Source organism: Syzygium oleosum, unplaced genomic scaffold (assembly GCF_021117445.2).
Source record: "Syzygium oleosum isolate NSW1041296 unplaced genomic scaffold, Sole_v2.1 Sole_v2.18, whole genome shotgun sequence".
Lineage (NCBI taxonomy): Eukaryota > Viridiplantae > Streptophyta > Magnoliopsida > Myrtales > Myrtaceae > Syzygium > Syzygium oleosum.
The window spans coordinates 2,156,754-2,166,056 of NW_026607502.1; the positions used below are offsets into that span (position 1 = coordinate 2,156,754).

At 39.7% G+C, this 9,303-nt stretch overlaps 2 pseudogenes; both read left to right on the forward strand.

The window, feature by feature from the left end:
- The first annotated feature begins 121 nt into the window (after positions 1–121).
- LOC115666090 (GDSL esterase/lipase At5g45910-like) lies at positions 122–3,605 on the forward strand (annotated as a pseudogene).
- A 1,319-nt stretch (positions 3,606–4,924) lies between these two features.
- LOC130140438 (GDSL esterase/lipase At5g45910-like) lies at positions 4,925–9,087 on the forward strand (annotated as a pseudogene).
- The last annotated feature ends 216 nt before the right edge of the window (positions 9,088–9,303 follow it).

The window sequence follows — 9,303 nt, forward strand, 5'->3', positions numbered from 1 at the left end:
GTTTACATTCTTCTAGAAAAATGTTGGAGGAGGATCAAAATGATGCAGAAAATCGGGAAAACGACATTCTCAACAACCGAAAAGAAGTTCTAGAATCAGCAACCTTTATCGCCTCATGGGAATGGCTAAGGAAGAGGTAATAACAAAACGACTTGATAATGACAAAACGACGTTCTCATGCCCCCCCCCATATTGTTCGTCGCCCATCCATCTCACATTTCTATTATAAGCAAAGGGCACAATGAACTGCTTGAACCGCCTCCGGCTATTTAAGCTCACCTTGAAGACCACAAACTTCACCAATTGAAATTACCAGGAGAGCACATAAAATTGTTGTCCAACTCTCTTAGCACGTCTCTAAGACACATCTCTCGAAAATACTCAAGAGTTGCCATGAAATATACTGCAATAATCTTGATCCTTCTACAATGTTGGGTTGCTTTGAAGGCCCACTCGACGATCCTGCATAAGTACGAGTCAATCTTCAATTTCGGCAACTCCCTAAACGACACCGGGAACTACCTCTGATCTGCGCAGGGATCTCCAACCGTGCCGAAGTTTCCCTACGGCAAGACCTTCTTCGGGCATCCGACCGGTCGTTATTCAGATGGCCGTCTTATAATTGATTTCATTGGTACGTAGTTCTCCTGAAACTTCTTTGCTTTTTGTAAATGCATGCTCGCGTTAGGGAAAAGAACTGGCATTCGAAACAGAAGGCCGCTGTCTTTGTTGTGAATATTTGGATCTTTGGCAGTATATATCCACGCTCAAAGAAAGGGCTATTTTTCTACGTTTGGTGTTGATATCGGGCTCTTTCACTGACCGCGGGAAAAGTGCCAAAAAAGTCATAAATCTTTTGTATTAGTGCCAATTTAGTCCTAAACCTTTTTTTTGTGCCAATTCAGTCCTAAACCTTTTGCATTGGTGCCAATTTAGTCCTAAACCTTTTTTTGGTGCCAATTAAGTCCTAAACCTTTTAAATTGATGTCAATTCAGTCCTAAACCTTTTTGTTTTTATGCCAATTTAGTCCTTCCGGTCAATTTTGACCTGAATTTGCCGACGTGGACGCCTGCCGGCCGGCGGCCGGTCACCGGTGCCGACGTGACGCTGACGTGGACAATTTTAATAATTTTTTGAATTTTTATTCTTTTTCGTTTTTTTTCTTTTTTTTCCAATTTTTTTGGTCCTCCCTCCTTGGAAAAAAAGAAAAAAAAGGAAAAAAAAATTCAAGAAAATATTAAAATATTATTAAAATTGTCAACGTCAGCGCCACGTCGGCGCCGGTGACCGGCCGCCGGCTGGCAGGCGTCCACGTCGGCAAATTCAGGTCAAAATTGACCTGAAGGACTAAATTGGCACAAAAACAAAAGATTTAGGACTGAATTGGCATCAATTTAAAAGGTTTAAGACTTAATTGGCACCCAAAAAAGGTTTAGGACTAAATTGGCACCAATACAAAAGGTTTACGACTGAATTAGCACCAAAAAAAGGTTTAGGACTAAATTGACACTAATACAAAAGGTTTATGACTTTTTTGGCACTTTTCCCCACTGACCGCAATTCTTATTTTTCTTTCAAAACGGCATGAGTATGTATAATAGGAAAAAGAACTTCTCGTTTACAATGGAGCTAATAACAATCTTCATGCATCATCATCGTCATTGGGGTGTTAATTTTAGATGTTTAATCGGTGTACATGCATTACTATATGAAAATGCGGCGGAAGCCATATCTTGAGGTAGTCAACAGCTCGGTTGATGCTCGCGGTGGAGTTAACTTTGCAGTTGCTGGTGCCAAAGCGCTTGATCCGACATTCTGTGAAGCTCGACACATTCGAACGATCCCCCTGACAAATTATTCCTTAAGCGTTGAGCTCCAGTGGTTCAAGAAACTCAAATCTTCTCTTTGCACAACACAACAAGGTAGATATAAACCCTATTTTTGTATGCTCCCATTGAGGACTGACATATACAGCAATAACTTTTGTGTACGTCCATTTTGTGTCATCGATCTTTTTCACTTAAGAAATGGTCATCCATTGAGGTGATTTGGTAGATCTCAAGTATATGTAGCCTGTAAATCTTTCGTAGTATAACCACCCAAAGTTGGCGTATTTCGTATTTTCAACTCAGAAACTGAAGGTCATTCATTTGAATTCTATCAATTGCATGCAAGCTGCTCCGAGTCAGGGTCACTTACTTAGGCCAAAGGCCTTAATTTTATCGGTTTATGGAGTTTGCATAGCATTTTAAGGGTCTCTAGATAGATGGGTTTCTACTTCTGTGCCTTTGCATTATTAAATGAAAATAAAAGCAATCTATCATTGGGTGACTATAGTACACAGATATTTCCGGTCATTACCATCTTTTATTCAATTACTTGAGTCGTTTCGTCATTTGAATTTTGCATTCGTTCTTTTCTTTCGCAGATTGCGATACATATTTCAAGAAGTCCTTATTTCTAGTGGGGGAGATTGGTGGAAACGACTACAATCTTGCTTTCGCCCTTGGTGCAACCTTTGAGCAGCTCCGTCCCACTGTCCCAGATGTTGTTGGAGCCATCACCAATGCCATTGGTGTATGGCCCTTTCTTTTCTTGCAATGACATGAGCACAATACTACTTGTTCAACAACATCTTACAAAACCGAGTTGCTATCTATGCGGTTAACCGTTTTTTACTACTCCAATAAATTTATTTCCATGGCATGTGATTATTTTAGATGCTCATCGAAGAAGGGGAGGTGGAGTTGGTAGTGCCGCGGAATTAGCCGATAGATTGCTCGACGTCATACCTGGCGACCGTTCCGCGTTTTACTAAGGACGACGTTAATATGACAACTGGTTGACTCAATCGTTTTAATGAATTCGCCAGGTACCACAACGATTCTCTAGTGAGAGTTGCAGCTTTTGAGACAAAAATATAGCCATGTAAGGATCATCTATGCGGATTATTATGGAGATGCCATGCGTCTATTTGAATCACCAAAACAGTATGGTGAGTTTCCTTTCATCTTAGTTTCATGATAAATGGTGAATAGGCACATACAACCTCCAATTATGTATATAGATAGAAGACTTATCCTACTTTTGGTTTAATATGGTTCACCCGATTTCCCTAAGAATCAACCTTTTTGTCCTTTTTTGCAATAATTCAAACCGTTTTCCATGTAGAGAAGTTCTCAGCGAAAAAAAAAAGAAATATATTTTTTGCACACTCTGTTGAATTTCCCTTCGCTTTCTCAACATAAACTAAAAATAATTTGAGATGACGACCAAAGCGCGTTGAAAAGTTTAGTCTTGTATTAAGTCTCCTCGGATGTGTCACAAGGTTAGTGCAAAACAGAGTGGCATGGACATCTCACTACATAGCATCAAAATTAGTGGAAAACTTGTGGCTCTTGATGAATTTTTAAGGGTGAGTAGTGAAATCAATGTCCTCTTGTTTTCAGGTTTCGGTAATTTGATACGGAAAGCTTGTTGCGGAGCTGGTGGACCATTCAATTTCGACGCCTTAAAGATGTGGGGTTCCAAGGGCACAACTATGTGTGTAGATCCATCAGCTTACATACTTTGGGATGGAGTTCACAACACCGAGGCGGCGTGATCTGCTTCTCTCTCTCTCTCTCTCGCTCGCATGCGTCAAGTCACTGACCACCAAACTAATTGCACGAGTAGAGAGAGAATGACCTCGAAATCATGACAAGTCACAATGCAGATCACGTAGCTAAGTGCTCATAAAGATGAATTAGGTTTAGCTTTTTCGAGATGATCTCTCTAAGTTCGGTGCTTCCATACTTGTAAGTTCCCTTCGGAAAGGTTGCCCGTTCCTTGGAATTGAAAATCATGGCCCACGATGCACTGTCGTGTTCTTGGGGAACAGTGGTCGTAACGATAGCCCCACTCGTCGGGAAATTTGGAGGAAAGGGCTCCGTTACTCTGAAAATTGCGACAGAGCACTCACCACCTTCAGTGAAAATTTTCCGTTAAGAATTTCATTCATGCAAGCTGGTACCAAAACGTGACTAACGGCATCGACAAGTTTAATCCCCATGTCATCAAGGCGAAATTCATCACGTATAACAAACGTTGTTGCATTTTTCAATAAGAAACTCATTTGATTCAGTGAAAAAGAGAAATAAGAGAAATAAGAATGAATAGTTCAAAATTGAAGGAGTCAGGATTAGTGAATCGAGTTATGTTTGCACCAAACCAAAAGTTCATGTTCCAAATCGATGATTTTGAGAAAATTCATTAGTTTTGTAAGGGTGAAAAACTTAGCGCATCTCTAAAAGTAAAAGTTTACGCATTTTGTATCGTTTAAAAAGTAAAGCTATTGTTGTGCTGTGCATACGCACATACTTTTTGTTTGGGGATTTGGTCAGAAGTATAATAAGCTAAAAAAATTGTATGCCATACAAAAGAACTATAAAAATAATTTCCAAATTTAATATTCCAAGACGTTTTCAATTCATAATAAAGTAATAATATCCTATGGATATGCTTTTCAGTATCTCTTAGTTATGAACTTATGGTTTTCAATTTCTATCTAATTCTTCTAGAAAATATTGGAGGAGGTTCAAAACGATGCAACAAATAATATGATAATCAAGGATCACAACGTTTGTTGCCTCGTTGGAATGGCTAGTAATATATAACGACAACACCACACCCCCAAACCCCACCACACCAACCACCACCACCCCCCCCCCCCAAACATTATTCGTCGTCTTCTGCTGTTTAAGCTCACCTTGAAAACCCCCAAATTTCACCAATTGAAAATTAGCAAGAGAGCACATAAGATTGTTGCCCAACTCTCTTAGCATCCCCAACACTTTTCTGTCTATCAAACACTCAATTGCCATGAAATATGGTGTGATAATCTCGATCCTTCTGCATTGTTGCCTCGCTTCGAGGACCGACTCAATGATCCTGCATAGGTACGAGTCGATCTTCAACTTCGGCGACTCCCTAAGCAACACCGGGAACTACCTCCGATCTGCGGGGGAACATCCAATCCTGCCGAATTTGCCTTACGGCAAGACCTTCTTTGGGCATCCGACCAGTCGTTATTCAGATGGACGTCTTGTAATTGATTTCTTTGGTATGCAGTTCTCCTGACTCTTCTTTGCTTTTGTAAATGCATGCTCGTGTTAGGGAAAGGAACGGAAAGAACGGACATTTAAAACAAAAGGCCACTGTTTGTGTGGTAAATATTTGTATTTTTAGCAGTACATATCCACGCAAAAAGAAAAACTATTTTTCTACGTTGGGTGTTGAGATCAGGCTCTTTCACTTACGACAGTACGTATATTTCTTTTTTCGTTTACAATGGAGCTAATAACAATCTTTAACCATCTTTATCGTCATTGGGGTGTCAATTTTAGATGTTTAATTGGTGCATCTGCATTACTTATATATAAATGCAGCGGAAGCGTTTGGGTTAGCCTATCTGAAGCCATATCTTGAGGTAGCCAACGGCTCAGTTGATGCTCGTAGAGGAGTTAATTTTGCAGTTGCTGGTGCCACAGCGCTTGATCCGACATTCTTTGCAGCTCGACAGATTCCAATGTTCACAATGACGAATTATTCATTAAGCGTTTAGCTCCAGTGGTTCAAGAAACTCAAATCTTCTCTTTGCACTACGCAACAAGGTATAAACCCTATTTTTGTATGCTCCGATTGAGGACTGATAATTATATCAATAACTTTTGTGTGCTTCCATTCCGTTTGATCGACCTAATTCACTCAAGATATGGCTATCCGTTGAGGTGATTTGATCGATATCACGTATATGTAGCTCATAGATCTTCCATAGGATAGCCATCCACGGTTGAGGCAGTTAGTTGAGACATTCGGATCTCCAACTCAGACACTAGAGGTCATTTCTCGGTTTATAGGGCTTGCAGGGCATTTCACGGGTCTCTAGATAGATATGTTTCTACTTCTGTTCTCTTGCATTATCAAATGAAAATCAAACCAATCCCTCATTAACTAAAGTACAGGAATATATCCGGTCATTACGATCTATTACTTGAGTCATTTCGTCATTTTAATTTTGCTTTCAATCTTTTTTTTCGCAGATTGCAATGCATATTTCAAGAAATCTTTATTTCTAGTGGGGGAGATTGGTGGAAACGACTACAATCTTGCTTTCGTCCATGGTGCAAGCTTTGAGCAGCTCCGTCCCATTGTGCCAATTGTTGTTGGAGCCATCACCAATGCCACCAGCGTATGGCCGCCCTCTTCTTTTCCTGCAATTGACTTGAGCACAATACTATTTGTTCAATAAGATCTTACTAAACCAAGTTGCTACACTCCATGTTTAACCTTTTCTTAGTACTCCAATAAATTTATTCCCATGGCATGTGATTGTTTTAGATGCTCATCGAAGAAGGGGTGGTGGAGTTAGTAGTGCCGCGGAATTTCCCAATGGGTTGGTCGCCCTCAAACTTCGCATCATATCCAAGCTCTAATAAATTGGACTATGATTCAACAACTGGTTGTCTCAAAGTTTATAATGAGTTCGCCATGTACCATAACGATTATCTCCAGCGAGAGTTGCAGATTCTGGGACAGAAATATGGCCATGCAAGAATTATCTATGCCGATTATTATGGAGCTGCCATGCGTTTGTTTCATGCACCAAAAGACTATGGTAGCATACGGCAACCTTTCATGCCAGTCACGATAATTTTCAGCTGTCTTGGCCAATATCTTCTTGATATTCTTATTTGCTGCTTCAACTGCTCTATTCATTTGCGGGCGATATGGAGACGAGTTTAAATGTCGAATGTGGAAATGTTCGAGCAAATCATCCACAATCTTGTTGTTTAGATTTGAGCCGTTGTCTGTAATTATTGTTTTTGGAACTCTATATCTAGCAGTGATATCCCGCCTAATGAATCTCGCAACATTCTTGGCAGTAACATTCGTGTAGGAGTTTGCTTCAATCCACTTGGTGAAACAATCAATTGCAACCAAGATAAACCGGTGTCCATTTAAGGCTTTGGGGTTGATTGGACCAATCATATTGATGCCCTACATTGAAAATGGTCATGGCTCTCACATTTGATGCAGCTCATTTGCCGGTGCATTGATTCTGTGTCTATAAACTTGACATTGATGACAACATCTCACATGTTAGATGCAATCTGTTTCCATTGTCATCCAATAATATCCCAACCTCATAATCTTTCGGGCTAGGAGATGTCCATTCATGTGTAGTCCACACTTGCCCTCATGAATTTATTTCATGATCTGTTCAGCTTCTGTAGCGTCCACACATCTTAGTAGAGTTGAATCAAATGATTTCTTGTATAGGGTTTGACCACCAAGGAAAAACTTGTTGGCTATCTTCCTTACAAATTTTCTGTCACCTGATTGGCTTCCTTCAGGAAATTCCCCAGATTGAAGATACCTTTTGATGTCGTGAAATCATGGTTCGTTGTCAAACTCTGCTTGGATCACCATGCAATGAGCTGGTTGTTCAAGAATATCAATTCTCAATGGTTTGATATTCATACCATCTTCGGCTTGCAGTAGAGATGACAAAGTTGCAAGAGCATCTGCAAAATGATTATGAGCTCTTGGAAGATAATTAAATGTTATTTCTTCAAACTCTTCTATCATCTCTTCTAAGTATCTGTGATAGGGGATCAGCTTGGCATCTCGAGTTTGCCATTCACCAGTTGTTTGTAATATGATGAGCATAGAATCTCCATATACTTGCAACCTCTTTATTTTCATCGAGAGGGCTAATTGTAAGCTGAGAATGCATGCTTCGTACTCAGCGACATTATTGGTGCATGGAAATACCAATTTCGCAGATACCGTTTCATCTTAGTTTCATAAAACCTCCAATTATTTTTATAGATAGAAGATTTATCGTACTTTTGGTTAAAGCTTCTTCCTCATCTGTAGTATTTGAAAAGCTCTCTGGATACAAAAAAAGAATTATATATTTTGCACGTTGCATTGAATTTCCATTTGCTTGCTCAATATAAACTAAAAATAGTTAGAGATGATAATCAAAGCGCGTTAAAAAGTCTAGTCCCATATGAAGTCTCATCAAACATGTCACGGGGTTCAGGCAATATATACCGTCACGGTAATGTTACAAGAAGCAAAGATAACTCACTGAGTAGCATCAAAGTAAATTAAAAATTTGTGGTAGTTGATGAACCTATAAGGGTGAGTAGTGAGATCATTGTCCTCTATTTTTCAGGGTTCTATGGAGGTACACAAGTAGCTTGTTGTGGAAGTGGTGGACCACACAATTTCAACGTCTCCACCTTGTGTGGTTCCAAGGGCATGACTGTGTGCACAGACCCTTCAGCTTTCGTAAGTTGGGATGGAATTCACTTGACCAAGGCAGCGCATCGACACATATTCGAGGGTTTACTCAATGGTCCCTTCACTTCTCTGCGTCTTGTTAGCTTGATGTATGTTGCGACCTTTCTTGAGGTGAACCACCGAGAAAAAGTTAATGGATTTCTAGGCGGGCATAAAGCCATCAAATGGGCAGGTCGGGTTGGGTTTGCATCGGATAAAAAATGGTTTGACCCAAATTGATTAATTTATATGTAATGCAAATTTAGCGACCCTACCCAAGATCCATTTTTGGCACTTTTCTCCTTATATTGTTGGCTTTGAAGAACGGGCATCTCCATGGACTGGATTGTCAAGTTTGTGAGGGAGCTCGAGGGTTGGGTCTGGGGGCATAAAGGGGGTGTTGAAAGTCTAGCCTGAGTGATGCGTGTAAATCATGAAATGGGTTTGGGCTTTAATATCAGGTCAAATATAGACGAGATCTTGATATATTGGGCCTGATTAAAGCCCAATTTAGATTTCTCTTGTCACACAAATAAATTTATACAAATTTTTCTTCGTTTGATCATTTTCCAATATTACACATCTAAGTTGAGGAGCAAACTATTTATTTGATACAGAACACCATACTTGTCAAGCAATTGTTGCATCATCAATTGTATTTTTCCGTCAAAAGGAAATAGAACAATCGGATTCAAATCTTAAATTGTTAGCAATGAAAAGAGCACTTAAATCTTAAAAATAAGAATATATAGGCTAACATTGTCGCGAAAGATAATTGTGAGACCAAAGTCACACATCTTTTGAAGTCCACGAATAGAAATGTCTTTTTCTTGAATCACCCATCTTGTTTTTTGGGACCTTATAATCAATCTTTCGACCGAGTGAACTTTACTCCCCAATAAAATAGAGCCCTGTCTCCTCATCTCCCCTAGCCACGCATAAATACAAACAATTCATGGGCACTCTACAAA